Source organism: Ambystoma mexicanum, chromosome 10 (assembly GCF_040938575.1).
Source record: "Ambystoma mexicanum isolate Mex_15411 chromosome 10, UKY_AmexF1_1, whole genome shotgun sequence".
Taxonomy (NCBI): domain Eukaryota; kingdom Metazoa; phylum Chordata; class Amphibia; order Caudata; family Ambystomatidae; genus Ambystoma; species Ambystoma mexicanum.
Window position 1 is genome coordinate 1,564,587,634 of NC_090932.1, and position 22,352 is coordinate 1,564,609,985.

Below are 22,352 nucleotides of genomic sequence, written 5' to 3' on the forward strand. Positions count from 1 at the left end.
CCTGCTCTGTGTGTTCAGGGGTTCATTTTTTCTGATGGGGGGGGGGGGGATACTCTGTTACGTTGTGACCTTGCAATGAAATGGAAATAATCTGACTCTGTTACCTGCTGTTGACTTCGCAAATCCAAATTCGCAGGGTAACATTTGGGTGCCATGACTCGGATAGCATCGACGAGCAGAGGCAACGACAGTACTGCGGACCACCCCTCTCCGAACTCCAGGAGTCAACCCTGGATATAGGAGACCTTTTGGAATCTCTACCTGGGTATCAGAGAGGGGATGCTCGTAGGTTGGTATCTCTTTTTGGGATGACACTATAACCATATTTTATTAGGCCGCAGGAGCAGACACTGATTGAGGTGTGGAGGCTGCTATCCCTTTATGCACAAACAGATGGGTAAAAACTGAACATTACCACTCTGCATGCGAGATGTCCAGTCAGGAGGCTAGAAACGTGTGCTAATACTCCCAATCTAGCCCACGATCCAAGCCGCCTGATCGCTCGCTCCCCAGCTCGCCATCTTCCCCCACCGGCACCGCAATCATTTTGCCCCCCACCCCTCAGTCCCCACTTACCAGGTTGCTGCAGTGGCGGTTGCCGCCACAGCTCCTGCAGCTTCTCTCCTTGCTCCGATTGGCTGCCATGGAAAGGGAAGAGGGGCTCCTTATGGCCATCTTTGTACAAAATTTTCATTAAATGACCGGGACACCGTGTGCATCCCGTTCTTTAAATGAAAATACTTTTCTTTTACATACCTGTTTACCGCTTTTGTAACCCGGGGTGCTAATGGTGTTATTAACCCGTTCCACGGGCTATACAGGGGGTAACGTCCCAGTTCGTTACTCCCGATATAGCCCGTGGAACGGGTTAATAATGCCATCAAGTAAAATGTGCACAATTTCAGTACACAGTGATGCCTACTGAAAATTACAATAAATCAGTAAATCCAGTGGGGATCAACTGGGTAGAAAAAATGAATGATGATGGAAGGACCAGGTCTGGGACTTCAGCTGACTCCAGTCATACCAGGGCACTCCCATGAGGGTGGGTTCCGATAGAAAAGTATTTATGTGTTAGAGTGTTTTGACATGTTTAGGCACCCTAACCAACATTAAGGACTACCAACAAAGTGTATGAACAATCAGCAGGCTTGGCCACCAAAGGCTGCAATATTTTCAGAATAATGTTTGGGATTGAAAAATTGAAATGTATGTTTCTCGCTGCTTGCTTTTATGTTTACCACTTTTGGGCACATTAAGCACCGTCAAATAAAATACCCAAATGACAGGGGATTTATATGTTAGACTTTCTTCATTGGAAACATCATATATGTAATGTTTCCATGTTTAAAAATGGAGGGAGCAACCGTGCACTTAAGTGCACATGTTGGCTGTCTCCTCCAGGCAAGTTGGACCTTGAAGCAAATGACTCCGTATGACTGCAGGGGGGCTATGCGGAAATCCCTGTGAGGCCATTTCACCCACCACCCGCCCAGAGAAAGATTAGTGTTTTAAGGTCTGTGATCAGGGCCTTTAGGTGTATCTTCCTGGCTTGGGTACTTTTAGTGCCTTAAACTCACCAGTCTCTTCAAGTGGTAGTCATGACAGAACAGCCCAGGCCTAACTCTCGGGAGGTGGAGCAGGGCAGGTCACATGCGTAGTGCAACCTTAATACCAAGTAGGAGACTGCCCAAACACTATATATGTAAAATATATACATATATATCTGTATGCAAGAAAAGGCAGAGGGGGTCGTTTTAAACTGGGCAGAGCGGTCAAATGAGATGTAAAGGACGTAATGAGACGTAAAGGCAGGGCGCTATGAGTTTTCATCCCCTTTCAAGGTGTAGGAGGGATGCAAAGTGCAGTTTGCATCTCTGCTTTGCTTTCCTCCTCTGTCTTGGAAGTGCACGGCATTTTACCCCTGCATGACATTTTCATGCAGCCGTGCATAAATGGATTCCTCTGGAGTAGACCTGGCATTAGCACCTGCTAATGAACAGGCAGATTCCACAGGAATCCAATAGTAAACGCTGCCTGCAAAGTATCATTTGCAAGCATTTACTTTTTGCAAAACAGAGCCACAAAGGCAAGAAGAAAGGCGATTTTGCCTTGTTTCACTTTTTTTGCTTTTGCACTCCGCCTTGCAAGCGTTCACGTACGCGCAATCATTGGTGGTTCCCTGCATACAATTAGCATATGCTCTACAACGAAAGAAAAAACAGTACACTCAAAGGTGAGTAACTTTGTAAAACAGAAGATGCCACAATGTCTCGGGTAAGTAACACAGTTCGAAGTAAGATTTCTTTCGAGTCAATAGAGAGCCCACCCTATAAGAACAAGGCAGTAAGTTTTGTAAAGGCTTTTCAATCTAGGCTCGCAAGTTCAAGTAGAAACCAAGAGAGAAGACATGTAGTGTGAATAGGGGCAGTCTTTGGTGAGAACGAGTTACCTTTGTGCGAACGTGCCCCAAGGAGCAGCGACCGGAGTTCTTATGGGGAACAGAAGAAGAAGTAGAAAGAAGCAGAAGGAAGGAAGGAAGAAGGAAAAGGGAAAAGGAAGAAGGAAAAGGAAGAAGAGGAGGAAGAGGAGGTATCATCGCCAGCAGGCGTGGAGAGCCAGGAAAGCAATGCCCTGGGACTGAAACAGCAGATCTGCTGCAGGCGGTGGGCGTTTCCAGATGTGGTTACTATGCAGATTGCTTAGGGACAACTGAGGGATGCAGCGAGGGACACTGGTTCAGGAGGGACCTCAAGATCCTTGGGAAGAGTGACCATTCTCAAGTCAGTGATTTGCAGGTCAGGGGTTGAGCTGGAGGAGCGCAACAGTGAGTGGGCTCTGATGGGCCGTTGTCAGTGACGCAGGGTTGCCACACTGTCCTCGGGCACAGGATCTACTGTGTGCTTATGCGGTTAGGGTGGGCAGCAGGGGTGTTGCTAGGTTTGTAAAATATCTGGGGCTACGCTCATGTCGAGCCTCGGGGCTAGCTCGCCTTTTGATTGTAGCCCCTAAGCTTCTAGCCGGGGCTATATTGCCCCACGCCCCACCCCTTAGCGATGCCTCTGGCGGGCTGAGAGACCCCAAGGAAAAACAAATGTTGAAGAACGGTTGTTGAAGGTACAAAGGATTGGAACCAGCAATGGAAGATGGGCCGGCGCAGCAGTTGTGGGAAGCGAGGCGGTACAGGCCTCTGGAACTTTCCATCTTTCCACCTGAGGCAGATGGAACCAGAGTGCTGCTCAGATGCCCTGGGATGTACACTCTATGGTGGGTTTGGCACACGGTGGTTTTGGGGTCCTGGCAGAGAAAGGGCACCCGCATCCGGCTCTGGCAATGCAGGCACGGCCAGGAGCTCAGAGTGACGAGGCCTGCCAGCAGGAGCTGTGATCCAGTTGTCGCCACCAGATCAGGGGAAAGGAGCGCCACAGGGCTTCCTTTTGGCCCTTCTGGAGAGGCACTGCTTTGCCGTCAGACTCCTCAGAGTCTCAAAGGATGCAGATCGGCGGCGCGGCCAGGAGGCCGTCCAGACTGCAGGTTCCACCTGCTGACCAGGTGAGTGGGTAAGGGGGGAGTCTGCGTTTACCCTCTTCCGCAGGCCGTAAGTGAACACAGCCCCCAATCAGACATCAATCATCATTCAAACAGAGGGAAGGTCAGCTAATGACCAGCCGTCCTAAGTACACCCATGCACAAAGAATGTGCTCCCACACAAAGGGGTAAATACACACTATCCCAGACAGGCATCCGCGTATGCCAACCGGAAATGGTTTCAAGCTGGCTCCAGCCTTCAGTCCTGTGATGTGCACATTCAGTGCCCACACATGGCCTCCTCCTCTTACACACACAGGCACAGGGAGGGGGGCTAGTCACGTGACCCTGCAGTTCTCCAAAGCAAAGACAAACTCCAGTTTGATGAATAAAGGAGGGTGGTTCATAAAAGTCACCAGCCAGGTACAATGGATTCCACCAACCTACCCAGACTAACAGAGAGGGGGTACTCTCGCCGAGAGACTAAGGGATACTACTGTTGGAGTACCCCTAGACGACGAGTCTTAAGGACCCTTATGGTGGAGCACATAAAACACAGAACCAAACACAGAACCAAACTTAGTCAAGCCTGGTTAAGAGAAAAGCAACGGCCAAAACCCAGTAAAGCCAGCATAATAGTAGAGAGGGCTACCACATGTGGTATTATTGGTTAGCAGTTAGCCCAGAACTTTCCAGCCAATCTATATGGACCACCCAGACAGAGATCCATGAAGCAATCACATGATGAAATGCGGAGCTGGCTGAGTGGCCCGGTATTCCCCTGTACCTCGCAGTACGACCAACAGGGTGCCCCGTTCTCTTCTCTAAAGAGGTACTGATGTATCGCCTTCTGTGGCACAAAGTTCCTTCTCAACCTGCAAGTCTGGTTAATAACTGCCTAGGCCCCAACCAGTTAACACAACTGCCACCAGACCCATGGTGCTTAACATTAACAGTGATGCATTTATCAGGTTTTATTCTAAGGGTATTTGTGTCGTTTTCTAGTCATCTCTATCCAAGAGAATGTATGTGGGAAACTGTCTAAAATGCAGAGTGGGCTCCCAGCGTTACCTCTTAACTAGAGTGTGTGATCCTGGCCAAATCATGTTTTCTCATTCTGCCATATCTGCCACAGTTAGGACACCAGGAATGGATGTTGTTAGGACATAGTGGAGGACAAGGTTACCTGATATGGGTGTTGTGGGGGTGGTGCGGAAGTACCCCAAGGATTGGTTTGTGTTGTGGCGAGACAGGCAAGCCAAGCATGAGGTTTGTGTTGTGAAGAAGCCAGACGGCAGGTATTAGGGTTGGTGTTGTGCTGAGGTAGGCGCCAGGTATGGGTCTGGTGTTGTGGGGGTGGGGAAGCAGAAGGCGTCTTTTGCCAACTCGGCTCTGGGTATCTGGTGATCTGATAGGTCGGGGTCGGATGCATGCCTGGGGCAAGCGCTGCACCTTAGCCTCTAGGACCTGGAACAGCCCCCTGGGACGCTAGAAGACAGCACACTGTGCTGTACTCGCTCACTATAGAAAAGGGCTGCAAGCGATGGGTCGCCAGACATTACCGTGCACGCCATGTACCACCCCCCCCCAAACCCCCTGCCGACCAGATGGGCTTGCAAAGCAGAGCACACCGCAATCTGTCTGACAGGAGGGCTGCTGTCTGTGTTCCTGCATTTTATCATAACCACATTACAGCTTCTAAAAATACCAGCTTAGCTCGCTGAGCCAAGGACGCCGCATCCGTCCCCGCCGTCCCACGCAGGCCCTGCGCAGAGAATGCAGAGAGCGCCCCGCGCAGGCCAGTACCTGCGAAAGCACCGCCAAACACTGGCCTGTCAGGAGCTCGGCTCACCTGAAGCCCACACAGGCCAGTCCAGCGCGAGAGCGCGCCTGCTGAACTGCTACCGGTGACATGGCGAGTGGGGGTGTTTATGCGCAGAGGGAGGCGGGGAAGGGAACGCCGGCTAATTAATATGCACCAAAATCTGTTCTCATGCATTGATTCAAACTGTATTCCAAAGGGAAATTGGCAGCAACTTCGGAACCAGTGAGCATGTTTTTTTGTTTGTTTTTTTCACAGCGCACGTCGTGGTTTGAATTATTCCTTGAGTTTGGTGGTGCTGAAAGAGGGCGATGGATAGGTGGTCGGCGCCTATAGGCTTTCGTTCTCAAGGGGGCCGAGCAGTGGTCAAAGTGTAGGAAAAGAAGTAGTGGAACTTTGTGCCCTGCTGGCCTGGCCCCAGCTACCCACAAACCCCCCTCTACCCCCCCCCCATGGCCGCACCACTCCCATGCGTTACTCAACCCCCCAAACAGACGCGCCTGCTGCTGTGCACGTTTTAACTTCTTCCTACATTCTTATTTTCCAAAGAAGCCATTCTGGAACGGTTTCTTTTTCAAATAAAAGTATAGGAACAGTAAAACTTAATCTTAAAAAAAGTAGAGGACACCGCTCCCAACCGCTCACGGCCCCTTCGACCGCTGGGGCTGAGCCATCTCCGTGACTGCACTCACGCACTTGCTCTCTGAAGCGCCGTGGCTTAATGAAAGAAGCAGGAGTCGGTTGAGCAACTTTTAAGAAAATGTTTAGTTATGAGTTTGGCGGTAAATCTTCCGATTTACCAGTAAACTCGTTTGCTGGTACCGCCACTCGGCCCTGTGGCATTACTATTGGATTATGAGTGCTGGTCGGGCTGTACAAGTCCCCATTTTTGGAGTCCATATGACTTTTTAGCAGTTTTTCTGCAAGCAGCAATGTTGCAGGGAAAAGCTGCCAATGTTCGCAGATAATAATAATATATTTCTTATATAGCGCTACACATCCATAGGTCTCAGAGCGCTGAAATAACAGAAGACATTATTATCCCACAGGCTGGTACTCAATTTATCGACCTCAGAAGGGTGAAAGGCTGAGTTGATCCTCCCGTAATTCAAACCTGCCACAGCAGACTGTGCACAGATATCAGGGGTGAGCGCTTAGCTCACTCTGCTATCTTACCAGTCAAGTCAAAGATTTACCTACAGCTTTTTGATAGAGGCAAAGTCTCTGCCTTACTGCCAAATTCAGAAATCGGTAGTGTGGTAAAAATGTTGGTTAAATCTGTTTCCAGCCCAAATTTTTTTTTTAATGGAATTACTGCCAATTTATTTACTGCACCGCCAAACTCATAATGAGGCCTTATAGCACTGGTCTATAATAATAGTCCCGTATTGCCTCCCCCTGCAAGTGACGCAGAGATCCTAGGAAGTGCATGCTGGACCAGCACATCATTTCCCTCATTCTTTGGAAAAGACACATTATCCCCAGACATAGTTTAAGTCATAATCAGTCTCTTGATCTCTTCCATCTCTTGGGCCGGCCATCAGGGTCCTCACCTGGAGATTTTCCAGATAGCGCCATTGCCATGAAGTGGAGCCTCAGACTTGGCTTTGTACTGTCTGCTATCTTCGACTGTTCCTGGATCTCTCTGCCGAGGTCTTTTGAGAATTCTATGGTAAGACTGGAGGCAAGCATTATGCTTCAACTTCTTTCATTACTACTCCTCAGCAGTTTCAACAAACCAACACAAACCAATAACAAAACACAAAAAATGTCCCAATAGACTTTTTTTCTTTTTGGAACTACAATCCGCACAGACTCTGTAGTTCATCTTATTCCATGCTCAGCTATGACCACTTCCTGACCCTGACGACCTCCTTTTCTTTTACTTCTCTTCATGCAGAGAAGTACATTTTCACCTCATCTCCCTATATAGCATGTCTGGGGGTTGCATGGTAATGAGAACTTAAATATTATGTGTTAGTAAGGATATAGGGCCATCGCTATTAGAACTACCACCAAACCCCCAGCGCTATTAGCGCCGGATCACGGGTTTGGCAGAACGGTTAGTGCCCATTCCCCATTGGACCCATTCAGGAATTCCTCATTCTCCATTGGGCCCAATGGGGAAAATTCGCGCTATTACCGTTGACGGATTTCCTGCCGGCGGTAATAGTGCAGAAAATTAGCAAATTTGCAGCAGATTTCCCCCATCTCACAGCTGGGGGGAAATCTGCCAAGGCCATGTTCTGACGGACCCTTAAATGCGGTGTTAATAACGTTACCGTCGCATTTAAGGGTTACCGCCAGACTCGTGATGAGGCCCATAATATCTAAAGTAATAGAGTTTAGCAGCACATTAGCTTAACAGGCCTACCTCAAATAATTGGCGCGGGGCGCGCAAGACTGTCCTTTCAATGCGCGCAGCATTCTAATCAGATAGTTACTGTAAGGTGAAGTACAGGCCCCGCAGCGCCCTCACCCTGTGCCGCATCACCGGCACATCAGGGGTTGCTCGCGCTGTACCCGCGGGAGCCCAGAGAGCCTCGTAAGAGGCAGGCGAACGCCAAGTTGCTCCGGTCCCCTCCTTCGCGGAGGCAGGGCCGGAGCTCAGATCGTCAGAGTCCACGTCACATTTACAGTGCGATGCGGAGCGAGTACATCACAGACCCGGGCACGGCAGTGATTTTTCAGAAGCTATCTCCCGGACCTGAGGCGAATATAAAGTCATAATCTGACACAGGCTGTGACCGGAGACATTTCTGAGGAGCATCGTACACGCTCACGACCTGCAGCATCAGCTGTACACGAGCAAGGAGCAGATAAACTCAGTGAAAAACACAAGCCCAGGCTCCGGATGTAAACTGTGCCCTCCAAAGGGATCCCTTGAGACATAATTCACCCATCACAGGCACTAAAAGAACAATTTACCCGGTGCTGCCACAGAATACATACAGACAAAAAAAAAGTTTGCATAATAATTACAGAGGTAACACAGTAGTTACCGGAGATTAGCAGAACTCTCTACAAGCTACCAGCTAGTGAAGTGGGCGTGCTCAGACACCTGTTCAGGTACAACAGGCAACCTCCCAGAATGTCAGAGTTTGAATGGAGTGAAGAGGAGCAGTCTTTGGACTTAGCTGCCAGCTTCAAAGAGGTGCTGGGAAACTCACTAGTGGATGCATTGGCGCAAGGGGTGAGACCCCTACAAGATTGGCCAGAGACCCTAGAGGCTATCCTGCACCAGCCTAAAGATAGCACGGTATGGCAGATCGCACGCCCACCGAACCCTTTGCAGCAGGGTATAAGGGGAGTACTCAGGCCCATAAGAGGAAATCCTCTTGTGACCCCCAGAGCCATTCAGATGGGGCAAAAGCAAAGGCCCCAGAGGTTGTCGACACTTTCGCAAAGCTCAGAGAAGCATATTTGCAGCGTCAGACAGTGCCGAACCTCACAACCCCCACTGCAGGGGAAGAAGATGATGGAGAGGAAAACTGAGGCTTGGAAGAGGAGCTAGTGGAAGGTGACCCGACCTCCCAGGACGAGGAAGAGACAGTGGAGGAGGAAGAGGTCAAGCCCAGCTGAGACAAGAGAGTCCGCAAAGAGAAGCACCTCGAGGAGGTAGAAGAAGATATGTTCGACCCGGACAGCATCCGGAACCCGAGGTCATCTGACTGGCAGCCATTACCAAGAGTGGCACAGTACATGACCATAAGATTAATGAAGGCACTCGACAGGGAGGTTCGACAACGCCTTCACGCAGAGTGCCCAAGACCAGACCTTCCGGGTAAAGTAGCCGAGACCCCGGAGCTAGATCCCAAGATGCTTACGTTAGTATCGAAAACCAGCAAGGACCCCGTGAAGGCATCGACAGATCTTGGAAGAGTTGTCAAGAAAAGGTGCTAGACTTAGCCGGTCCTCTGGCAAAGATCATGGACCTGGCGGAGAGGGCTACAGACACGGGGGAAGTAGTAGACCCCGACACCCTGGCAGGCTGGGCACAGAGAGCAGTCTGATTTCTAGGCAATGCCAACTGCGCTATCACGTTGGAATGAAGGAGAGGTCTACTGCTGAAGATTGATCCCAAGCACAGCAACCTTGCATCATACGAAGCGGGAGAAGCATACAGGGACTCCTGTTTGGAGAAACCTTCGGGAAAGAAATGGGCCATTTCGTCAGTACCTACACTTCTCTGGAGAAGGCTCATGCCTCGATCCGAAAGATCTTCCTTAACTGGGTTTTTACTGGGACCAGTCGCCACAGGGGTCGCGTGGCTGGTCGAAACCTGGGAGGCAGAAGACCCCCAAATCCCAGAGCTCAATACTGGGAAAACAGGTAGCAGGATTCCTTCTTCCCAGCCAGAGGACGTTTCCTGAGGGGACGCAGATGGGGAGGATCCAGCCGAGGTCAAGGATTCCCACAAAGTGAGAGTAGCACATTGCCCTCCGGTAGGGGCGAGAACTGGTATGTTCTGGAGAAACTGGCACATGCTTTCCAGTGATGCTTGGCTATTGCAAACCATACTAGGTCTGCATCTACAATTTGTAGAACCGCCCATACAAGAGCGCAGGCCGCACCAGCAGCAATTAGCGTGCACAGAGCAGAGACTTCTGGATCACAAGTTATTCCAGCTCATGCAGAAGAACGCCATAGAGAGATGTTCGAGGGCTCTCATCTTCGTAAGGAACATGTTCCTAGTTCACAGGAAGGAGAAGGTGTGACCGGTCATAAACCTGAAAGAACTGAACGGTTGGATAGTCTACCGCCATTTCAAGATGGAGGGTATCTACAAGCTTCGAGACTCCCTCAGAGAAGGAGACTGGCTGACAAGACTGTACCTGAAGGATGCCTACCTGACGGTCCCAGTATTAGAGGAATTCAGGACCTTCCTGGCTTTTCGCTGGAAAGAGCGGTTTTGGCAATTCAAGACCATGCCCTTTGGGCCTGCGTCGGCTCCTTGGGCCTTTACCAAGCTGATGAAGCCAGTCACAGCAGCAATAAGGGAGATGGGTATAAGGTTGATCATATATTTGGACGACCTCCTGCTGTTGCCCGAGAAGCACTACTTTATCAGACAAAATGGGTGCAAGACCTGCTATCGTCCCTAGGATTTCCAGTCAATGTGGAGAAGTCAGACACCACACCAGCGTAGAGACTAGACTTCCTAGGAGAGCTCCCAGCATGGAAAATATGCAATATCAAGAGGGAGATAAGAGTGTGTCTACGGAAACAAATGGTTACACTCAGGATGTTAGCGAGAACAGTGAGGCTACTGGCAGCTTCCATTCAAGCCATATTTCCCGGACCCTTACACTATCCCGTGATGCAGAGATTAAAGATAAGACACTTGCAGCAGGGCTTGAGGTATCATCAGTTGGTACCTTTGGATCAAGAATCCGTGACCGAACTGGAATGGTGGTGGAAGAATATGGATGCCTGGAATGGCGGAGCCATTTTCGGAGATCGGCCAGACTTGATCATAGAGTCCGACGCCAGCCAGTTGGGCTGGGGTGCTCGATGCGGGGACCTGCAGACAGGGGGGGAAGTGGAGCCTCCAAATAAACTGCCTGGAACTATTGGCAGGGTCCTGCCTTCACGAAGGGGAAGATGAAATCGTGTGTCTTATTAAAGATGGACAACATCTCTGCAGTCTGCTATATAAACCACCCAGGCAGCACCAGATCCAAGATGCTAGCAGAACTAGCGAAAGATTTTTGGCATTTTTGCCTCCAGTCAGAGACGTCGGTGACAGCGGAATACCTGCCCGGAGCACTGAACATAGTAGCGGACTGGAACTCACGCTACCTCACGGACTCCAGAGATTGGAAGCTGGATCCGATAGTATTTCAGAAGATGAAGCAGAGATGGGGACTGCTACTGTATGGGAGTGAGGGGGCCCCAGGCCCCCTCGCGCCATACACTCCTCAGTACAAAGCTTGGACCAGGTGCCTCCGGTAGTGGGGTTGCCCCTTGCCCTTGTGTAAAGTTAACCACGGTTGACCGCTACATAGACGGGACTACTGAGCAGGACACGGGACATCCATCTTTTGTTCCCCCTTTCGACTCCATCTTGGGTAAACAGGCCTCACTGCGATAGTACAGCAAGGCTCAACTCCCCTTCCACTGCAACAGCCAAGGACAGAGACACACACAAGGCGCGCAGGCAGCTGGCTGGCCCCCACCCTTGCACTCCCCCTGCGAAGGAAAGCTCCGCGCTCCCATTCTCACGCTGAAGCTGGAGAAAGTTGCAACAACCAATATGATACAGTTTTCTTCCTCTGAGATCACTGCCAGCATGAGAACCAGCATGTGAACCAGGATGAGCTAAGCACTTTTTGCTCGTTCGTCCCCATAAACGTGCAAGCCACCCACCCCCATTTAGAGTAATTTATTGCCATCCTGACCCTGCGCTCCCTGTAAGGTATTTCTTTCAAGTGCCAGACCCTCGCCTGCGCTACGAAACCCACCCAACACACCCGCTACTAACTTAAGCACTTTGCCACAATATATGTTTTTACTTATGCTAATAGGTCTAAACCTTAGGAGATATGTGAAACACAGCTTGACTTTTTTTACATGCACAATAAAGGTCAAGGCCTCCAATTAAAGCCACGAATGACCCAATTGTACTGACAATAAATACTATGTGTGATTTGTGTAGAAATATGAAAAGTAACATAAAATGTTTAGATAATTTGTTATTTAGTGTTTTTTTCGAATGTAACATATTAGCTTAGGTAGTGACCACAGTGACCGGACCCTGACCTGCGTGGAGCACAAGATATTTGACGTCCATCATCTCGTCAGCCACTCAGCCAATCAGAAGGTAGAGATGCCACCCACACCTACAGCACCACACCGCCTGGCCAATCGGGTCCATTTAGTATTTTTTTTAGAGTTACTCTAATTGATATATATATGAGTGATGATGTAAATGTGGTTGGAGGGTTTTTTGGGGTTATTTCCTAGCTGGAGAAATAAACCATCCTTTGAACTCTTGCAGCCGGTTCTCAGTGCCTCTTTCCCCGACAGGGGTTGTGTTGGTTATTTCATTTTCTCTTACACGTAGTAAGCCGGGGAAAGGCACCTACATTTTTGGTGACCCCCGCGACGTGATTTAGAGAGGTGCCTCGAGGCCTGCACCGCCCGGCAGCGAGATCCAGGGCGCCCCCACAAGACCATTGCCTCCGCAGTTGACCAGACTGTGCACATCAAGAAGAAAGGGTCAAGGGTTCCCGGTTGACGAATACCCGATCGAAAAGGCTGCTCGCCAAGGCAGGCCACGGCTTGGTTGGGGGACAGACCTGAGCGAGGTCCGGCCGTGAGCGGTGACCCTCGGAGTACCTGACTGAACACGTGGAGTCCCGGTTGCAAAGACCCCAAAGGAAGGTAAGGGGAAATACGGGAAGAAGGGAATTAGCAACAAAGGGAAGGTAGTTAAGAATAGGGTCTGTGTGAGTGACGGCGAGGCTTTTCTGATCTATCCTTTAGATGGCCATTAGGTGTTGTAAGAAGTGAGAAGAAGAGAAGTGGTATCCTAGCCCGTACGGGGTAGAAGGCGGCGCCGCATAGCATTTGTCCCGACCAAGTGCAGAATAGAGATAAAGAGAAAATAGTAGGGGTCTCGTATATTGAGTAGACTTGGAGTGGTTTTAGAATATTCTTTTTCCGTGAAGGTAAGAAATCTTGAGAGATAATAAAGGTGAAAGAGGTGGGGAGTGAATGCGAAATAGTAGGTAGAATAGGGAAGAAGAAAAACCGGGGACAGTAACGGGAATAGGGAAAGAACAAACGCGCGCAGGCAGTGCATGTGTATGTTGCATGATTATATGTTTGTTGGTCTGCTTTGTGTATATGTCCTGTTGAACACGCTAAAGTATTTCAGTACAAGTAACTTGTTGATTAATGAATAATAGGCAAAGAAATAAATTGTGAGAGGTGACCAGGTAACACCTCTCAGAAAGAACAGCTAATGTGACATACCATAATTGCGAGCATTGATAAAGAACGTATTTTCACATATTGTAACTGACATACCAAATGAGAGGTGGGAAGGGACTCAAGGGTACCAGAACACACAAGAAAGGAAAAGAAGCATTGCCGTGGGGGGAGTAACGCCACTAGCACATATTTGCCAGCACCTTTCACTATATAGCGACAGGATACAGAAGTATCACGGTCAGTGGATCACTGAGATAAAAGGAGATGGGGTTATACCAATTTTGCCAGAAGGAGGGTCATTCGACAAAAGAGTGTTCGACCTAGTATCAACACATTTGCTAGCATGATACAAAGGGAAACAGTTACAGAACCGGAGAGAAGTATTAGATTTATGGCGAATGTTCGAGGAAGTTACCCCCACGGCAGAGGTAGGCACAAGGCGAATGATAGAAAAGCAGAAAATACCTGAAGAAGTAAGCGGGACACCAAAAGGGGAGTGCTCAACAACTACAACCGAGAACTAAGTAACAAAAATCTATCCCTAAATGACCAGGCCAGCAGTAGGGTTTAGTGAGCCCATGTATATACCACCCACCCCCACTGCTCCGTGCGGGGCAACAGGCCCCGAATCCCCACCATATGACAAAGGAGGCCTATACGGCCCCACGAGTGCGCCTCCTGTGAACTTAGCACGTTTAACAGGCGATTTAAATCGCCAGCTAGCACACACACAAATGGAAATAACACGGTTAAGAGCTCTATGCGACAAAGGGCAAATGCTGCCAGGGGGGGAGGAGAGGTACCCCGCTGTCACTGGCAGATCTCACACCTCCGATAGGGGCAGCAAGCAATGCAACCCCAGCAGTCTCGGTATCAGGACAATCTATAGCATCGCAAGGGACGTCATCACAGTAAAGACAAGAACAAGAGTGGCAGTCAGGACAGTTCCTGTTCCGATTGAATAACAAGCCAGTGAGAATTATACGCCCAGATACACCAGAGAGTCAACAAAGTGAAGATCAGGGTGAAAGACAAGGAAGTGAACCCAAGGAAAACTGGGAGGATAATAACGAGCCAGAGTCAGAAATAGAAGAAGTATGGGATGATTTAGATGAATTCGAAGAGGCAGCTGCCGCAGATGGTTCCCCACTGCCAAACTGCCGTTACCGAGACACACTATCACCAACATTATGGCAGGGTATATTAAGACAACGAACAGGGAGGACAGGGAACATACTGGTAAGTAAAACGAAAAAAGGGAGAACGAGCAAAACAGGAAAGAAACAGAAACTACAAATGCCACTGATACATAAAGGAGCAGGTAGGCCAAACTAGATCCCATGGGCCCAAATGGACAAAAACAACCTGTTAAAACACCTCCCCCCGCTGACAGGAGGAGCAGGTAAGTGGATACATGTATTTGAGATGAACACGGCAGGCGTGCCGTTAGCTATAGGTGATGTGAAAAGCTTATTAGTATCAGCAATCGGGGACCAAGCAGACACAATCTGGGAAAGGGCAGGATTCCCGGGAGTAACAATGAGCTGTGATCGCCACGATGGATCGCCATTCAACAATGTTCGAGCACTAGTGTGGGATGCATTGCGGCGTGCATTTCCAGACGTTCCAGACTTACATGCAGTGATGCAGTGCACGGTTGAGGAGAGCGAGGATCCTGCGCAATTCATTTTGCGAGTGCAAGACTTATGGAGAAATGAAACTGGTACGGCATTGAATCAATCAACAGCCTTATTTTATTTTATCATTAAAAAGGGGTTGCTGAAAGAGGTGCAGAAGGCCTTGGACAAAATAGCTGGGATTGAAGCCAAAGGGTGGCCTGAAATTCAGAGCATAATTATACACCATTGGAGGAGGATCAAAGAGAAGGAAAAGGAGGTCACACAAAAGAGGTTGGCCGACGAAGCAAAACTAGTGCAGACAAAATTAGTGAAGGTCGCCGCCATTACTGCCAGTGTAACCGCAGATAGAGAAAACGAAGGAGAGGGAAACGCGGGAGGCAGGCCCGTTGGGATAGCAGTGCAGTGGGTTGGAGAGGACCAAGGACAGTGGAACGGAGAGGAACAACCATGCCAAGGATCGCAGTGGCAGAAGAGGCCGGCCCAAGGAAGAGGTGGGTACCATGGGCAGAGGGGAGGATACAGAGGAATGGGAAACAGAGGGTATGGTGGGCAAGGACCAAGAGGAGGACAACAGGGGTCATGTTGGAATTGTGGAAGGTGGGGACATTATTCACGAGATTGTAGAATACGAGCATCAGGGTATTTTCAGGGGCAGCAGCAGCCCATGAACAATGAACATGGGTGGGGAAGCCCACAACCAGGTAGCCCTTGTGGAGCTCCAATGAGGAGTGGGGGGCAACAAGACCAGTACTGCTATGACCCCCAAATGCAACAAAGACAGCCAGCCCCACCACAGCAGCAACAGCAGCAGCCACAACATCAAAACGCACTACAGCCCATGGCAAGACAAAACTCAGTAGGGAACATAAACATTAACCCTTTTGCAGTGGCTGCAAATGGTGCCCTTGCACCATTCCGTGGCGTAACGGTCGTAGGTGCCAATGTTTTTTTAGTAGCGTTCCAACAACTGCACTTCCCAACTCACGTTGCAAAACAACACATCGCCTCAGACGTTCAGGAGGATTGGTTTGTTCCCAATCTGCACGAATACTTGTCTAAATTTGTGATTGAATGTACTACATGCCAAACTTACAATTCAGGAATGACATTACGAACTCTGCGTGGCACTTTGCCACGCCCTACAGGTCCATTCAGAGAACTACATATCGACTACGCCGATATGGGAGAAAGATGTAATGGAGCGAGATACTTGATTGTGGTGGTATGCCCTTTTTCACGGTGGGTGGAAGCGGGCCCCTGCCCCCATCCTGATGCAAAATGTGCTGCCAAGTTCCTTGTGCGAGAAGTATTCTCGTGGCAGGGAATATGTGACGTGATCCGTTCAGACAAAGGCACACATTTTGTGAATGATCTTTTCAAAGAAGTAACCTCCCTTCTGGGGGTGAAACATAAACTATGTTCGATTTATCATCCAATGGCCAATGGAATTGTGGAGAGGATCAACGGGCTGCTCAAAAGCAATTTATCGAAATTATGCAGCACGTTGGAAAAAAAAATTGATATATTGTCTGCCCCTAGCACTGTTCCAACTCAGAAATCAACCATGCAAGGATCACCATTTGAACCCCTACGAAATCGTGACGGGGAGAAGAATGCACACGCCGCTCTCTCCTGTTAGGAGGGCGTCTGATGCAGACAGGGCTGCCACAGTGTTGGGGGAAGAGTGCAGTACGCAGCATAGCAAAACAAATTGCTCTGCCATTTACTGAAGATGTAGCAACAGACACCTCCATGCCAGCAGCAGATAGCCCAGAGGGGCCATTAATGCCAGGGGAACACATCTATGTTAGAAGCTTTGTAAGAAGGTGGAATTCACCAAGATTTCATGGTCCATACACAGTGGTGTACAGCACACCAACTGCAGTTAAGGTGAAGGGACTGAAATACTGGGTGCACCTCTCGGATGTGAGAAGGGCACGCGGTGTTGCACTCCCCCAAAACGAAACAGACTGTGTGGATGGCATTATTAACACAGTCTGTCATGATGAAAACTGCAACTAAGAGAGGAAAAGTATAGTGGAAAATCAAAATGTTTTTTTTTAATATTCTCTCTCTCTCTCTTTTTTTTTGTTTCCTCTTACTCTCATATGAATTGTGTTATTTCTCCTATTTTTCTTCATTGTTTTATGATAAATGGAAAGAAATTGTTAAATGCCTAACTAAGCAAAAAGATGAAAAAGAATGAACAATTGCAAATATGTTTCTTTTCATGATGACTTAACGAATTTGTCTCTCCTACATAGGTTCAACATGAGCCAATGCGATGAAACGGCTGAGCAGGCAGAAATGTTAGATAGAAATAGGGATGCCACTAGGGCCAGTAGATTAAGCAATGTGGAATGTGTTATAAAATATGCTGCCATACTATTTGCAATAATGATGTTTTATTTTATTTGGTATAACGTCGTTTTATTTGTGGCAAATTAAATGAACAAAGGGGGGTAGCGGGGCTAACATGATAACACCAGGGTCTAAACTAATATGGACTGGAGTAACAACCATTTGGAAGGACACTTATACAGTTGAATCGAATAATATAAATACAACGCCACCCTATGAACCATCGCATGAAAACAAAACTGCTATCCCATTGTTGAGTAATACTATGGCCAAGGAAATAGAGCCTGGATGTAATGTAAATGACGATTACTATTGGTTGACTAACTCCAGAAATACAAGCATGCGTACACACACTGCACCAGAAACCACTACTGAATACACACATGTCACTATGAACAACATTGATGATGTATGGTCCAGAATATTCCCGCTGCAATATCAACGAGTTGGTACCCAATTAAAAAACAAAAGAGGGAGGAGAAAAAGGGGGGTGGGAAAAAACAGATATGATATTTATCACAACCTGGGGTTAGATGAAATAGAGGACCCCCGACACCCTGACCAATCAAATAAATGGTATTCAGACATGAGCACCGCAGCAAAGCAAGCAAGTAATGAGAGTTGCTACGTGTGCTCACTTATTCCTCATGCAACTGGAACCCCAAAAATGTTAATTCCACAGAAAGTACCCTTGTCTGAGGCCCAATGTTTGATTCATCTGATGCTGTGTAGAATAAAAAAGACATTTCAGGCACACACAGTCACCATGGAAAAATTGGAAAACGAGCAAACATGCACCAGCAGACGACAAGGAGTAATTTGCCTCCAAGAGCCATTTTTCATCATAAAAGGGACAAAGTATGCAGAGGACAAGTGGCATGATGAAACAATTGAATGCAAAGCTGAGGGGCTTCGAGGGCTGCCAGACGAAACATACGAGTGGGCAAAAGAAATGTGCATCCCCATCTGGTCACAGCATATAACCAAGATGACATGAGGCACACCACTGGAGAGACCCATAAAGATTCAAAAGGAAATAATGCACGAACTTTGCTTCCATGGAGAAGGGAAGGTGAATATGGGAAACGCACAGCAGTGCAATAAGACTTTAATAATACCAGATATGAAAAAAGGCACTGCCGCATTAATGGACATATACTGGATCTGTGGCAAACGAGCTTACCTGCATCTCCCAGCATCCTGGAGGGGCACTTGTGCCCTAGTCACACTTCACTCAGCACTAATGTTGATACCAGAGAGCCACGTTCAGTTTACAGCAAGGCCTTCAGCTGACAGTTCGACAGCAGGCTAATCGGCTGACAGTTCGACATCAGGCCAATCGGCTGACAGTTCGACAGCAGGCCAATCGGCTGACATATCGGCAGCAGGGCAATTGGCTGAACCATCGACAGCGCCCGATGAGACAATCACGGAGCCCCCAGCATACAAACTATTGTCAGAAGAAACATTGAGAACCAAGTTGTCATGCAGCAAAAGATCCAATTATATTTCGTCCAAATCGTCAGAACTCCTTGCTGAAATCCCACAGCAGTACAAGCTTTTCTCATCTGCAGAGACATTTTTTGCATCATTTCTAGCACCAGGCGTTCAAGCACGCACAAACGCGAAATGGCTGCAGATAACACGCTGGGAGCTCATCCAGCTGGCTAACGACACAGAAGAAGGATTCAACATCATAAAAATAGAGCTCAGTGCACTGCGCCTGATGACGATGCAAAACAGATATGTCTTAGATCTTATCACGGCGATGGACGGCGGTGTTTGAAAAAAAATTGGGGGGGCGTGCTGCACGTTCGTACCAACTTCAGATGCTGATAACGGGACACTGTCACACGTGATAACAGCAGTGCATAATTTAGGAGAAAGAATGAGAACGGAAGGTTGAGCAGACAACAGCACGTGGTTCGACAATCTGTTCAGCTGGATACCATCATGGGTGAACATAGCAGCGAAGATACTCATTCCCATTATTGTCTTTCTTCTCCTAATATTCTGTGTGTGCCAACTGGGACTAAGATGCTGTGAAAATAATATGCCTAATTCAGCGATGATGATGGTAACAGGGGGCCGACAGACAACGGTGGGTCCTCTGATAGATGCCCAAGTACAAACTGGAGAATACACCACACCGCAGTATAGAATGACTGCCATCTATAGGCAGTATGGGGATGTGGTCGATAATCTACATCACACTACCATTAAAGAACCAAAGGACTTGCTGTGGCATAACGAGGTTTGGATGGATTTGGATGGGGATGGTGGGATATACTTAATGGTCACCCCAGAAGAATACGCAAGAAGGGGTAACAGCTTAAGAAGTGTGTGCAAAGCATGGATTCTAATAAAGGGTACACCTGCTTGAGATGAGGCTGTGGCTGAAGCTGAGCGCTACCGAAGGGAGAACGGAAAGAACGAGATAAGTAGTTAATTACTTTAGATGTAACGAAAGGGGGGAATGTATGGGAGTGAGGGGCCCCCAGACCCCCTTGCGCCATACACTCCTCAGTACAAAACTTGGACCACGTGCCTCCGGTAGTGGGGTTGCCCCTTGCCCTTATGTAAAGTTAACCACGGGTGACCGCTACATAGATGGGACTACTGAGCAGGACACGGGGCATCCATATTTTGTTCCCCCTTTCGACTCCATCTTGGGTAAACAGGCCTCACTGCGATAGTACAGCAAGGCTCAACTCCCCTTCCACTGCAACAGCCAAGGACAGAGACACACACAAGGCGCGCAGGCAGCTGGCTGGCCCCCACCCTTGCACTCCCCCTGCAAAGGAAAGCTCCACGCTCCCATTCTCATGCTGAAGCTGGAGAAAGTTGCAACAACCAATATGATACAGTTTTCTTCCTCTGAGATCACTGCCAGCATGAGAACCAGCATGTGAACCAGGATGAGCTAAGCACTTTTTGCTCGTTCGTCCCCATAAATGTGCAAGCCACCCACCCTCATTTAGAGTAATTTATTGCCATCCTGACCCTGCGCTCCCTGTAAGGTATTTCTTTCAAGTGCCAGACCCTCGCCTGCGCTGCGAAACCCACCCAACATACCTGCTACTAACCTTAAGCACTTTGCCACAATATATGTTTTTACTTATACTAATAGGTCTAAACCTTAGGAGATATGTGAAACACAGCTTGACTTTTTTTACATGCACAATAAAGGTCAAGGCCTCCAATTAAAGCCACGAATGACCCAATTGTACTGACAATAAATACTATGTGTGATTTGTGTAGAAATATGAAAAGTAACATAAAATGTTTAGATAATTTGTTATTTAGTGTTTTTTGAATGCAACATATTAGCTTAGGTAGTGACCACAGTGACCGGACCCTGACCTGCGTGGAGCACAAGATATTTGACGTCCATCATCTCGTCAGCCACTCATCCAATCAGAAGGAAGAGATGCCACCCACACCTACAGCACCACACCGCCTGGCCAATCGGGTCCATTTAGTATTTTTGTTAGAGTTACTCTAATTGATATATATATATGAGTGATAATGTAAATGTGGTTGGAGGGTTTTTTGGGGTTATTTCCTAGCTGGAGAAATAAACCATCCTTTGAACTCTTGCAGCCGGTTCTCAGTGCCTCCTTCCCCGACAGGGGTTGTGTTGGTTATTTTATTTTCTCTTACACGTAGTAAGCCGGGGAAAGGCACCTACACTACACATAGACCTTTTCGCATCCCAGCTGAACGCACAGACAGCCGAGTACTTCAACTGGAGGCTGGACACGGGTGCTCCTGGGATGGACGCATTCCTGCAAGAATGGAGTGAGAGCCCGCACTACGCTTCCCCCCATTCATGATGCTGAGCAGAACTCTAGCGAAAGGTCAGAGGGAGAAAGCAGAACTGCTGCTAGTAGTACCACTGTGGAAGTCACAAGTATGGTTTCCAACTCTTATGGAGCTAGCAGTGGACCTGCTGCGAGTGCTACCAGAAGGAGAACAACTGCTCACGGACCCAGTTGGGTCGTATCATCCTCTGAGAGCCAGAGGGACACTCCCGCTCATCGCGTTCAGGATATCAGGAGACGTTGGGCATTGCCAGGCATTTCACCGCAGGCTGCAGAGCTTATCGCAGAATCCTGGGCTCCATCCACTAGAAGGAGCTACGACGCGGCTTGGGCCAAATGGACTAGCTGGTGCAAAGGGAGAGGTGTTCGTCCAATTTCAGTGCCTGAAGTGATGATCCTAAACTTTCTAGTGCAATTGTTGCAAGACGGGAGAGCGTTCCGCACAATAGGCATATACAGATCGGCGATCTCTACAGGGCACCTGCCGATCGAGGGCATACCAGCTGGGGAGCATCCAGCAGTGGTCAGACTCATTCGAGGCGCCAGACTTAAGGTTCCCCCGGATCCTCGATATAATACAGTCTGGGACGTATCAGTAGTCCTTCAGCTTTTAGAAAGTTGGCCTGTAGACAGGTATTTATCCTTTAAGCAATTGTCGGGTAAACTAGCAATGCTTTTGTGCCTAGTTTCTTGCAAGCGCGTATCGGATGTGAAAGCGCTTGAGATAAATAGAAGATCCTTCAGTCCAGAGGGAGTAACCTTCGCGATAGTAAAAAGGACTAAGACAGGGACCTCTTCAGTACACTATCCATATTTTCCAAACAGACCTAAGTGGTGTGTAGCAGGCTGTATCAGAGAATATGAAAACAGGACAGCAGAACACAGAGCAGCCAGTTCCACACAATTGCTCATAGTGCGTAGGAAGTCTTTTCAGGGCGTATCCACAGCCATCATTGCTAGATGGATTAAGGAAATCATGCAAGCAGCAAACATTGATTTGGGGAATTACAGAGCGCATTCTGTGCGGAAAGCTATGGCATCTAAAGCCTTTACGGCAGGAGTGTCTTTGAGAGAGATTATGCTAGCGGCAGACTGGGCGAATGATCGTACATTTAAAGAGTTTTATTGTAAGCCGACCGAGAGCCTAGCGGTCACTGTGTTGGGAAGCTTTGAACAAGCATAATGCTCGCCTCCAGTCTTGCCATAGAATAGAGATTACCCCTGCTAGCTGCACAGGGA